The 13925-nt window shown below is 42.1% G+C and overlaps 2 long non-coding RNA genes across 2 annotated transcripts; one reads left to right on the top strand and one right to left on the bottom strand.

Moving 5' to 3' along the window:
* Window positions 1-3655: 3655 nt before the first annotated feature.
* Window positions 3656-5456, top strand: LOC144025833 (uncharacterized). Its single transcript, XR_013284962.1, has 2 exons — window positions 3656-3770; window positions 3972-5456. It is a non-coding gene; the product is annotated as an uncharacterized LOC144025833 (long non-coding RNA).
* Window positions 5452-6918, bottom strand: LOC144025832 (uncharacterized). The gene is made up of 3 exons (XR_013284961.1): window positions 6669-6918; window positions 5721-5964; window positions 5452-5620 (listed from the first exon to the last, which is right to left on the bottom strand). It is a non-coding gene; the product is annotated as an uncharacterized LOC144025832 (long non-coding RNA).
* Window positions 6919-13925: the final 7007 nt, after the last annotated feature.

Genomic DNA, 13925 nt, shown 5'->3' with positions numbered 1-13925 from the left:
AGTCGTTTTATTTTACTTTGTGATGGTAGTTCTTAAGGATAGTAGCAATGGTAGACTTACTTCATTCGCGAGCGTTTCACCGTGTAGAGTGTTTATGGAACGGTTGTCGCTCATTCGCACTTTCGTGCTCACCGGAGCGGAGGAGGTGTGTCCCTTGGTGAACAAGGAAGTGGAGCACTTTAGCGAGTCAACAAAAAGTGAGCACCGCCAACTACTTTCACCTCTTTCCTGGGACTAAACAGCCGTGGCACGATTTTCTCCTTTTTTGAGGTACGTGATGGCACTTTCGCTTTTTTTTAGTGGCGCGAACTCCATTGACTACAATGCAAACGCGCCGCCGAATCGCCGTCCCTCGCTCGTAAGCATTAGGCTTAACACTAGCCTGTGGTGGGGTCTTTTTCGGTCCCATAATAGCAAAAGTACACTCAAAATGTCTATCAAACACAAACCGCGTCCGCACTAAAAGAAAGGGGGTGACGAACGTCAGCCGTGCGTCAGCTTCTCGTGGCCGCCACCGTGGTGCTGTTCGACCGCGTGGTTTGGTTCGTCCGCCGAAAAGTAGTTCGTCAGCAGAGACTAAATTCTCGCAAATTTAATGTTCGTGAGGCGAAAAGTTCGTGAGCTAAAGCGTTCGTCAGCCGAGGTATCACTGTATAAGTTGCATTATTGGGAGAAATTTATATGATAAAATCCAACACCAAAAACATACATGTCATCTTGAAAAGCAATTTAAAATAAAAATAAAATAGAGAACAACAGGCTGAATAAATGTACGGTATATTAACGTTACATTACTGACATGCCTGGCGATGTCAGTAACGACGTAACATATTAAGAATTATTCATATAACTCTCGCATAAAGAACATGCTAACAAGTTTACCAAACTATCAGTTTCACTCCAAATCACTAAATCCAATGAAATCTTCATCCTCTGTGTCATTTTTAAACAACTCCCCCAACTCGGGAGGTAGACGATGCGCCGCTTCCTCTCCTACCGGCAATGTTGTAATTATCAACACAGGCCTAGAGCGCCCTCTTGCGGTTTAGTGTGAAAATAACGTGAAATGATTTAATAATGTGTTAATAATTTCACACATAGGTCGTGCCAGAGTACAAGTCGCACCGCCGGCCAAACTATGAAAAAAAACTGCAACTTGTAATCCGAAAAATACGGTAATATAAAACAATTCCCATTCATTTTCAATGGGACATTTGTTGCTGCCTTCACCAGAAGCAGCAATTAATGCTAAAACTATTAAAAAAAAAAAAAAAAAAAAAAAAAAAAAAGGTAAATGCAAGCCTTATTGTTTTACCAAAAAAAAACAAAAAAAACCTTATTGTTTACATCAAATTATTTTTATTCAACAGTGATACTCAGTGGAAATAAACGGGGGTATACAGATGGCGATTGAAACTGGAGAGGTCGAGTCACGAAGGCCGTGCCTTTTTTTTTTCCTTTTTTTCCCAGAATGGTGATAACGAATAAAAGAAAGCAGGCCGAGTGGCAACTTGTTGCAGAAATGATTTTTTAAAAATGGTCTGACACAAAGGTAAGCAAAAACAAACAAAAACATTTTACTAATTGTATTGTCTTTACTCAGACTTTATTAATGCAGTAGGGAAATTGCGTTGTCTCGGTAAAGCAGTGGTGTTCAAACTATGGCCCGGGGTGCATTTGCGGCCCGCCAACCATTTTTTAGTGGCCCGCAACATGTGCTAAAAATGGGATTTGACTCAGTTCAAATAAAATAAAAACAAAAATATTTGGAGATGGTCAAAGTAAGAAGGGAGGGTGTCAAAAAACAGGTGCTTATTAAAGGTTATTTTAGTTAACTAAAACTAACGAAGTCAACTAAAATTAAAAAAAATTTGTGAAAGAAAAAATAAAAACGAAAATGCTTTTTAAAAAAACAAAAACTAACTGAAATTACATTTTATGTTTACAAAACTAACAAACTATATTGCAAAAATGTTCTTCGTTTTAGTCTTTGGTGTGATTTTTAGTAGATTTATTTTGATATCAACCGGAATAATGACGTTTGAAAGTATGTCACACAGAAGTCACACATCTACCAGCAGCCAATAGAAAAGCACCTTGAGATGACGTCGCTCCCACGGTGTTTTTTAAATATTGCGCACAAGTAATACACTTTTTTTTTTTTTTAACTAATACTAATACTGAAACTAACAAAACCAAAACTAAGCATTTATTAAAGACCTAAAACTAATAAAAACCACAATGAAAACTAATAAAAACTAACTAAAATGAAAAATTCCCAAACTATCATAACCCTACTGCCATATTACAAATAAAATGCTTTATATACTGTAGCATTTGTCTAAATATGCAAAAGCACAAATACATTATTTGTACAACTTTTAGGACTAAACCACAATTTCTCTTCATAACATTATGTGGCCCTTGCGTCCTTCTGATCTTCTGTATGTGGCCCTCAGATGAAAAAGTTTGGACACACTGCTGTAAAGGCAGGGGTCTCCAAGTTGCTTCCTCGAGGCCCCCTATCCAGCCTGTTTTCCATGTGTCTGTCCTTCAGCACAGCTGAATCTAATGATCAGCTAATCAGCAAGCTTTGCAGAAGCCTGATAACGATCACGATCATGAATCAGGTATGTTAGTGGAGAGAAATATGGAAAGCAGGCTGGATATGGGCTCTCGAGGACTTAACTTGGAGACCCCTGTATTAGGAGATCAATAGGCCCAATCATTAACTCATTTGCTCCCAATAACGTGTAAATACTTTTTTTTCATGTTTTAAGTGTCCCAAAGACGTATTCATGCGTTTTTTTGTTTTTGTTTTTTGTTTTTGTAATGCTAGAGCATACAGAAGGCTTTGATGCAGCCTCTCAACAGCAAAGAGCGGTTGCAGAAATGGTAGTTATTACACAAACGGCCAGCAGGTGGCAGCAGAGCAAAGGAGATCAACCAGGGCCATGTTGAAAAAAAAAAAAAAGCTCAATTACTTTGAATTTTAAATAGATTTGTGAAAACTGATGAACCTTAGCTCTCTTCTAATGCTAATTGCTGCAAAACGGAAACAGAAACATGCTTTTTTTCCTGATGAAAGAAGAGACTTTAATCTTTCTTTTGATAGGTTCCATGCTTTTATAGCAATTGAACACAATATTCTGTGGGCCTTGAAAAATCAGTTAAAATTCAGTAAAACAGCCGGGAGCGAACGGGATTGCTTCTGTGAAAATGGCTGGGAGTGAATGAGTTAATAGCACATTACACGTTATTGGCTCTATAGAAATATGTAACGGTATTTATCCATTGAGAGATCATTGATAATAAAAAGTTATCATTAATATAATTTCCATTTGTCCACAAATGCTGAAGTGCGATAGAAAAAAAGTAGACCGGTGGAGGACCCTCTAATACTTGCCTCACTGACATGGACGCCAAACTTGCCCCCATAATTTGAAACGACAGCCACAGTGGCATTGTGCCAGAAAATGAAGGCGACAAAAAAGAAAATAAATAGCCAAATATGTATGGAACAATATTTTATTTTGAGCAAATTCTGATCCTGGTGAGGCGCACTCAACGGCTGGCAGAGCTGTACAGTAGGTATAGACTTAAAGCCCCAGTGTGTAGCTCACGACCGCCATCTATCGGTCAAACAAGATAATGCAATGATTTTAAGCACACGAACTACGGCGTCCCAGAGAGACCCTACTTCAACAGCCTACCACCAATTTCACCGGAACAGAAAGCAAACAACTTCTGGTATTCCCTCGAGTGATGACGTAAGTGAATTGCATTTGTTAGACATACTGTACAGATCCCTAATAATTGTGATTTAGTCATTTAATTTCAGAATTAATATTTTTGTCGGCATTGTTTGGAAATACTGTACGTCAGCTAATGATAATGGCTATCTATGTTCATATTTGTTAGTGCAACTAAACCATGCAACAGAAAACACACAGTTATGTTATGTTTTATAGACATGTGGACCATCTCAAAGGGGGCGAGGAGGGGGCGAGGGAGACGACGAGGAAGAGAACGGGGAAGAGAACGCGGTGTCTCGTAACGTACAATTATGTCATCATGGAAAAATAATTCCATTCGAGCATGCATGTGAATGGCTCAAAACATACCTTTGCTTGGAATATGTGGTATTTAGATTACATCGTTTGCTGATATGTTTAGTATATCGTGCAAAAATAATGGTGTTAACTGAACTACACATCTGCAACTCAGACTCGTAACCCCCCCGTGTCTTGTTGCTACTAACCACTCAGAAAAGTGCTGCTTACAAAAACATTTGAAACCCTTTACTCAGATACCGATTTGTCACCATGTTCAACAATTTTCCCTAATAAATATCACTAAGCAACTTAATTAGTTTTGATTGAAGATACAACAGCTTCCTTGTACTTCGATGTGCAGGAATTTACATGGCTTTCACAAATAGTCTTGCTCATGTTATAATGTACTTCATTGGCTCAGTGACTTTCAGTTCATTGTTTGGTACCTCATCTGACATACAATTGTTACCTTCTTGCAGAGACTCGTACAGGAAATGACCATGGAGGAACAAGAAGATATCCAAGTCCAGCTGATAGACTGACACCAAGAAATACCTTTTGACACATTGCTGACACATCAGCACCACCATGATTTCCTGTACCTGGATCCCAGACTGCAGCACCTTGGTGGACTTGTAGCAAATAAGTGACACTTTCCCAGATCCTTGAGGACAATACAAAGGTTTTTTACCTGGCATATAATTAGTCCATGTCTGACACTTGTTGTTGTAGTTTGTATAACTTGTATATTGTTGTTGTGTGTTAATTTGTACATTTTGAATAACTAAAAAAATACTATTTCCTTTGGCGTCAACATGCAGTGTTCATTCGACACCTAACCTAACACTATTTTACATGACCAGAAATGTAAAACATCAAAAGCCTGGAGAATTATTATAAATGCTTGCAATGACAAGGAATTCTTCATTGGCCAATGAATGTAAGGTACAGTACATGAAAATGAATGAATAAAATAAAGTAAAATAAAAGTCTACATGAAATGAACATATTAACTAAAAAAATAAATAAAAATGCTGTTAGAATATAATGAGCTACATGAATTGCAGTTGTTCCAGAATTTTACCAATACGCTGTGCATTTCAAAATATGGAAAATAGACATACAGGTTTGGGCCAAAAGTAGTGTTACAGAGCAGGTATGTGTTGTACACAGCTAAAATATCTGATTAACTCAATACCATGATGTTTTTTTTGTGTGTGTGTGTGTGTGTGTGCTGACATTGCCCCCCATTAACATTGCAACATTCCTCAAACTCTCCCGAACACAGTATGATCTGTAACACTACTTTTCGCCTACTCTATGATGTTATTGGGGCAAAATTAAGGAAGGCTTGTCCATTGATTGTGTGAACAGACTGCAGTAAAAATGAAGTCACTTCAATGTTTGCTGGTTTTATTAAGTTTTACATGCTCCTTGACTGCACAAGTACATGTTATGGAGTGAGGGCATGTTCCCACCAACGATGATATCATATTCTTCAAAGGCTTGCTGAGGAAAGTGAGGGAGGAGTCACTCCATGGCTTCAGACACCTGGTCAGCAGGTCCTGTGTAAAACAAGTGGTGCTTGTACATGTGACCATTCCGTATTGCTTCACACAAAAAGTTAATGTAGTGTGCAATGCCGTCCATATGTAAATGACATACCAAGACGTCGGCTGACTTCAGTTTGTTGCAGCTCAGATATGGTAGGTGGAGATACTGGTGGTACAACACCGAAGCCTTCTGGGGTCCTCCATTCAAGTGTCCTCATTCGGGGCATTCCAATTTGGCTGCTGACTCTCCCCTTGATATTTTTTTTTCTTACAGGTCGGTGATGTATTTAAACGGTGCATGAATGCTTGTATACATCAGAATATGGTTCTGGAACCCCTCAAGTTTGGCTGTTGATCTAGTGTGACACAAACAAAAACAAAATTATAAAATAAAATAGAATAATTGATGATACTACTATATGTCACCAACTTTCCAACAGAGCCCCCAAAATAGAGGTAAGATCTTTAGTTTTTGGGCCCAAAACATTGTATTAGCTAGATAAAAGTAACTTGACTGCATACTGCATAGAATATGCAAAGGCTGCTTGCTTGTCGAATTTCCGTGGAAAACGTGGCAGCCTGTAAATTCTTGTGCACCCAATTACACAATGGACCAGTACACACTTGAGTGAGAGAGTTCAGACTCTAGCAGTGCTTACGGTACAGCCAGCATTTAAGTCCAGAAAGTTATTCCCTGCCGAAAATTAATTTCGAGAACACTATTTTCACCAACCACAACGAAAATAATTTTCAACTCCTCCACTAATACAGTATGCTTTAGATTCTCCATTGAAGTTATGGGCAAATATACCTCCGAAATCACAGTTACATTACATTACACAATAACTTGCGCATTTACTCTAAATATAACGTGCCAGCGGGAATCTTTTTTTTTTTTTCAAAGCAAGTAGCTACATAACGAAATCGTTCGAGTGGTGCGGAGTTGCTAATCAACAGCTACAGTGATCGTAAAACAAAGGTACGAACATCGTATTAATTAGTACGGTGTATACTTTTTCTCTCGCTCTCAAAACGTAAACACAAATGTACTCTTACTTACCGGTCAAGTAGAAAGCAGTCGAAGGCACCGGCACGTCCCAAACCTAGTCTGTTCCTCATTTCTCTCCATCTGGCAAATGCGGCTACAATATAAACTCTTGTTTTGTCGCGCTGAAATAAAATAAATTCCCAAAGTAAGTGTGATGCTTGATAATGCTCTCTTCGGGGACCGGAAACTCTTCTTCTTCGTGGACATGCTGTCGCCATACAAACCGGAAGTGCGTTCCAAAAACGCGTTAAGAAATGGAGCGCTGAAATTGCGGCTACAATATAAACTCTTGTTTTGTCGCGCTGAAATAAAATAAATTCCCAAAGTAAGTGTGATGCTTGATAATGCTCTCTTCGGGGACCGGAAACTCTTCTTCTTGTGGACATGCGGTCGCCATACAAACCGGAAGTGCGTTCCAAAAACGCGTTAAGAAATGGAGCGCTGAAATTTGTCTTTGACGGCACCCGTAGCAGAAAGATGGCGGCGAAACATGGCGGACACTAGAAGCCGCGGCCCGGACATGTAAGATAATTTGCGATTTCTAGACTAACCGTTATATTAAAAAAAAAGTACGTTTATGCGATACAACATATCTTTTTACATACTACTAACACAAACAATTTTTTTTTTTTTCGAATGATTTATTGTTTCACCACTAGATGCCACTGTATAATACTGAGTGTACCTTTAACGTGGCGGTGCGTAAAGTTTCACTTTGTTTTCTACAAATACCACATTTCGCGCAGACCAGTTCGTACGTAAAAGTTTGGCCTCATTTTGTTCGTACGTGTTTATAAATAGGCCCTGCAATCATTGTTCCTATTACCGAGAACAATTAACAGTATTTTGCATTGCTTTAGCTGAAGGATTTTTTGGCTCATCCAGGTGCTAATTTCAGTTGTTAAGACCACTAGCGATGATTCTAAGTTTTTTTTGATGAAATGCCATACCTACAGTCCTCTCAAATACACAACAAGTATGAGTTTTCAAAATTGGCTTTGAATGTGTACAGGCACAATAGTTTCATAAAACTGGAAATTATTTATGAATTACAGTAGGCTAAATTAGCTTCAGCAGTAATGTTATGTTTGCCTGTATGAAGTGGATGTACTGTATATGTATATTTGTACAGACCTTTCAGAGAATGTTTATGTAACAACTATGGCCTATGTGTAACATAGATGATAAACCGCTAGTCGGGTTATTTCATTCATATTATATTTTCACTGGTCATGTGACCAGTGATTATCCAATCGTTACTGAAAGGGGTGACGTCATGCGGCAGCGCGGTCAGTATGGGAGATTTAATGCGGAAGTACCGTAGCGTCGGGAGAAGGAGTGGGGTGGGTGTGCTTCGCCGCGAGCTACAGGTTTGCATCTTTCTTTCCCGCATATTTTAACTTTGGATTCGTAACTAAACCGCCTTATTGCGTGGATTTGTAGGAGCCCTCTACCGTGGCCCGTCGAGTGTGTTACGTTCACGCAGCGGGGTGGCGTGTTGTGCACCGCGACGACGGGTGAGTGAAATGTATGTTGCTGTGATGGTGAGAGTCGGCTGGGCTCACTTAACGTGATTAGTGAAACCGTTAATATGCTTTTGAATGTTTGAATGGAGCAATTTTAACGGTTAAAGAACCTCAACTGTTACTTTATTGTTGATAGAATTATGAATGCCGATGACAACTGTTAACTGTTGATTATGTATTGATGATGTTAGGCGATCCTTTTTGTAAATATTGCTAATATTTATATGGATGACTTTATGTGCACATTGGAATATGCGATTATAATGAACCTTGTGATTGAGAATTTATGGTACTGTTGTTAGGCTGTGTTCTCAACTGATGGTGAGCTAAAAAGGAGTAGGACCCGCACCTACAAATTGAAATGGATTGAAACCTCTCAAGAGTCGACCACCTCCTGCCAGGCCGGTAGGGGGCTCTTCGTGGCCCACAACCCCACTTTCGCCTTTTGACATCTTGGCTACTATGCATCCAACCTTTTGAAGAACCTCTTTCCATCCCACCAACTGCTTAAAAACCCCTTTGCACCTGTTACACATGCACACACACATTTTTGGACTATCTCATTAGACCCAGACGTGGGTTGTCGATCAACGTTTTTTTTGGCCACGTATGGCTGCCGATGTGGAAGCAAAAGTCAAGTCTTGTGATCGCTGCGTCCGACGGAAAACTCCCCCTGAACGAGCTGCACCACTGGTAAACATCAGAACCAGTAGGCCCCTCGAGTTGCTGTGTATGGATTATTTGAGCCTTGAACCTGATCAAAGTAACACCAAAGATATTCTGGTCCTCACAGATCATTTCACTAAATACGCAGTGGCTATCCCGACTGCAAACCAAAAAGCAAAAACTGTTGCCAAATGTCTGTGGGAGAACTTTTTTGTGCATTATGGTATTCCAGAACGTCTGCATACTGATCAAGGTCCTGATTTTGAATCCCATCTGATCAAGGAACTCTGTGCCCTTACTGGTATTGAGAAAACCCGGACCACACCATACCACCCTCGAGGAAACCCCGTCGAAAGGTTCAATCGGACTTTATTAAGCATGTTGGGGACTCTCAACCCAGATCAGAAGAAACGATGGAAGGAATATGTGAAACCACTTGTTCATGCGTACAATTGCACAAGGAATGAAGTCACTGGATATACGCCATATGAACTTATGTTTGGCCGGTCCCCAAGGTTGCCCTTGGATCTTGCTTTCGGATTGCCTGTCAGAGAAACCCCTACAACATCTCATTAAAATTATGTGCAGGACCTTTGCACTCGGCTCGGAGAAAGCTACAAACTTGCGGCCGAGAATGCAGTCAAGTCGACAGGACGAAACAAGACTCGTTTCGATCATAGAGTCAAACCATCCATTCTCGTCAAAGGTGATCGAGTGCTGGTTCGGAATGTGAGACTCAGGGGTAAACATAAGTTGGAGGACAAATGGGAGAAACCCATTTATGTTGTTGTGAAACGTGTTGGTGACCTTCCTGTTTACATTGTGAGATCTGAAACTGATTCCTCTGGAAAAACACGGACATTACACCGGGATCTTCTGCTCCCATGTGGCTTCCTGCCGGAGAGTAAAGAACCTGAGTTGCCAGTTGTTGAAACTCTACGCCGATCTCAGACTCGGAGTCAGAAGACTGCTGTTGAGGAACCAGTGGATAGGTTGGATGAAGAAGAAGAGTGTGGAGTCTCTGTTTTGGTTCCACCAACTCTCAAATTTCATGTGGATGGATCCTTTGCTGTACCATCTCCATGTACCGATGCTGTAGAGGCTGGTTCTGTACTCTCCCCTTCCAGGAGCTTCTCTACCGTGGGCTCTTTGGCATCTGATTCTGGCGCTCCAGCTGTGCTTTCTGGTGGAGGTGATGACTCACGAGCAGCTAGAGACTTGCCTGAGGCCATGGATTACCCTCCTGACGTGCAGTCAGTGGACGAGGATGCAGAAGTTGGAAGCTCAGTGGAGACGTCCCCTTTGCAGGCTGAGGTGCCACCACATGAAACTGACTTATGTGTTGAAGCCCTTGATTCTATTATTCCTGATGCTACCTCCCCTGTAGTTGCTGCTGAACCTGCCCCGGTCGTTCGCTGCTCTTCGCGGCATAGGGAACCGCCTAGGCGTTTACAATACGCTGAGTTGGGTAAACCCCTGATCTCTGTCGTGCAAACACTTTTCCGTAGTTTGGCGGATGCGTATGGCGACGCCTTTACTCTTCCTGTAGATAAGTGTTGATTCCGTTCTTGCGTGATTGAGAGCGCATGCATCGGAGCTGCATGAGTCTAAGGGGGGAGGGTGTAACATAGATGATAAACCGCTAGTCGGGTTATTTCATTCATATTATATTTTCACTGGTCACGTGACCAGTGATTATCCAATCGTTACTGAAAGGGGTGACGTCATGCGGCAGCGCGGTCAGTATGGGAGATTTAATGCGGAAGTACCGTAGCGTCGGGAGAAGGAGTGGGGTGGGTGTGCTTCGCCGCGAGCTACAGGTTTGCATCTTTCTTTCCCGCATATTTTAACTTTGGATTCGTAACTAAACCGCCTTATTGCGTGGATTTGTAGGAGCCCTCTACCGTGGCCGGTCGAGTGTGTTACGTTCACGCAGCGGGGTGGCGTGTTGTGCACCGCGACGACGGGTGAGTGAAATGTATGTTGCTGTGATGGTGAGAGTCGGCTGGGCTCACTTAACGTGATTAGTGAAACCGTTAATATGCTTTTGAATGTTTGAATGGAGCAATTTTAACGGTTAAAGAACCTCAACTGTTACTTTATTGTTGATAGAATTATGAATGCCGATGACAACTGTTAACTGTTGATTATGTATTGATGATGTTAGGCGATCCTTTTTGTAAATATTGCTAATATTTATATGGATGACTTTATGTGCACATTGGAATATGCGATTATAATGAACCTTGTGATTGAGAATTTATGGTACTGTTGTTAGGCTGTGTTCTCAACTGATGGTGAGCTAAAAAGGAGTAGGACCCGCACCTACAAATTGAAATGGATTGAAACCTCTCAAGAGTCGACCACCTCCTGCCAGGCCGGTAGGGGGCTCTTCGTGGCCCACAACCCCACTTTCGCCTTTTGACATCTTGGCTACTATGCATCCAACCTTTTGAAGAACCTCTTTCCATCCCACCAACTGCTTAAAAACCCCTTTGCACCTGTTACACATGCACACACACATTTTTGGACTATCTCATTAGACCCAGACGTGGGTTGTCGATCAACGGTGGATGGACTGAGGGCTTTGCGCATTCGTCAACGTTGGGTTTTGGATGTTATTGATTGACTTTGGGAGTGTTGTTATTGAATGAATTTGATGAAGCGCTGATTGAACTGTTTTAAACATGATTGTTAATATTTACTGTACATAATTATATTCTGGTGTTGGTATGTGGTTTTCCTATTTAATACACTTTTTGCAAATCAATCTCAGTTTCCTGTCCACTCTCTTCTGAGCGAAATCCTAGAATCTTCTGATGAATTAGCCTACTGATTACACTATATATTGCGATATATTAACATCAATTTTTATAGTATACTGGTTGCTCTGGCTCATTTGGCTGCCAGTGCAGGGTTACATATGGCCCAGTCCACACTAATTTTTTTTTTGGTTTGCTTCTTCTAAAGTAAACTCTATGCAGTTGCATAAAAATTCCAAAGCCCAGACAGGATCTAAGTTTGGTTAGCTCTGCAGGTGGTCACCCAACCACCAACAAAGCTCTTTTGAAGCCGCTGACCAGGTGACAAAGGAATTTATGCGTCTGCCGAAGGAGTGTATTCAAGCCCGACTTCCCGGAGCCCGAGAAACGCCTTCAATGAATTGGAATATACAAACGACTGATCAAAGGAATGTTTATGAAGTTTCTTATCAACCAGGGGGGACTCTCTGGCGTCACCCCTCCAGGGGGGCACTCCTGGAACGTCTAGATCAGGGGTGGCAAACTGCGGTCCTCGAGGGCCGGTGTCCTGCAGGTTTTGCAGATTTCCCTACTCGAAGTGCAGCTGATTCCAATTAACAGGCTCGTTATCAGGTTTCTGCAGAGCTTGCTGATGAGCTGATCATGAATCAGCTGTGTTGAAGAAGAGAAATATCCAAAACCAGCAGGACTGCGGCCCTCAAGGACCGGATCTCGCCACCCCTGGTCTAGATGGAGCAACAGCACCGTCAAGTGGTGAAACTTGGAACTATCCTTAGTGACAATTCATACAAGCAACCGCATTTTTACACATTTATACCATGATAATTCTTGACAGATAACTGAACTACGTATGATTCATGTTATATCTTTGTGTGTATGAACGTCCTATTTCATTTGTACTCCATAAGGAATGAAAGGTAATCAATATCTTTCAGTTCAGTCAGATTAGGCTCAAGTAGAAATTACCTCACAAGTTGGTTTATGATGCATTAATTACGATGTGTTAAACGGGTTGTGTGGGGAAACTGATTTGCCAGACTGACCAAATTTAATGCCAAATTATTAATCCCTTCAATATTTTTATTTTTTTTTTAAGTCTGCGCGAGCAAACAGAAAGGGTGTGCCACCTCCTACTGGAGCCCCGCCCATAGACTTTAAAAAGACGAGGGGACCCCCTCGCTTTCTCTCTCTTCCGATGCCTCGTCCCGATCGCTCTTTACCTGCAAGTTTCCCAGCCTGCTCCAGCTCTTTGTTCCAAGAAACTTGCCAACCACGTTGTTAAGTATATATGTGTGCGTGCGTGCATGCGTGCGAATAAGGATCCCAGAGCAGATAATCCGAGACAAATAACTAGACTTTAATTTAACAAAAGGCGCATGGAAAAAAGTTCCAAGGAAGCAACAACGTACAAAGTAGAAAATAATAAAACTATATAGCATAAGTACCAAACAACCGAGAGTGCGCAGGAGGACTAAACCGCCGCGAGCAAGATATCAAAAGGGGGAAAACTACTAGGCGTCTAAAATAACTAAAAGAGCCGAAGAACAACTAAGGACGCGCACGTGGACAAAACCGCTGCGGACAGGAGAATAAGTCATAAAACAAAACGTAGCAAGACGAGGAACGAGTAGTCGAGTTGGCAGCAAGCAAGGGAGCAATGCGGAATAGCCCGATGTCCCCTGTCTGCAGACACCCGGCTTTAAACCCCTGCTGATTACAAAGTGACAGTAGGTGCGCCGTGGTTGACTCCGCCCCTCTGTCACCATGGCAACTTCAAACAGAAAACAAACTCAACAAGATAGCCTAAACATAACAGTATCCCCCCCAAAAGGGACGCCCCCTGGCGGCCTACCTAGGCTTCGAAGGATGAGCGAGTGGAAGTCGCGAATCAACGCGGGGTCAAGGATCCAGGAGCGGGGGACCCAAGAGCGTTCCTCAGGGCCATTCCCCTCCCAGTCGACCAGGTACTGGATTCCTCTACCCCTCCTTCTCGAGTCCAGCAGCGCTCTAACTGTATACACGGGCTGATCATTGACCAACCTTGGAGGAGGTGGAGGCACCGCAGGAGGGCTTAGAGGGCTCTCAGAAACAGGTTTAAGCAACGACACGTGAAATACAGGGTGCACCTTGAGAGTGGGCGGCAGCCTCAACTTCATGGCCGCCGGGTTAATGACAGAGTTGATGACGAAAGGACCAATGTAGCGTGGCCCCAGTTTCCAGTTTCGATTCTCCGGCCAGTTGCAAGTTCCGTGTCGAAAGCCACACTCTCTCGCCCGGTTGATAGGTGGGGGCTGGAACCCGGTGTCGATCCGCAA

Source organism: Festucalex cinctus, chromosome 9 (genome assembly GCF_051991245.1).
Source record: "Festucalex cinctus isolate MCC-2025b chromosome 9, RoL_Fcin_1.0, whole genome shotgun sequence".
NCBI classification, from domain to species: domain Eukaryota; kingdom Metazoa; phylum Chordata; class Actinopteri; order Syngnathiformes; family Syngnathidae; genus Festucalex; species Festucalex cinctus.
Note: the sequence above shows the minus strand (reverse complement) of the source record. Positions and strands in the feature narration are given on the sequence as shown.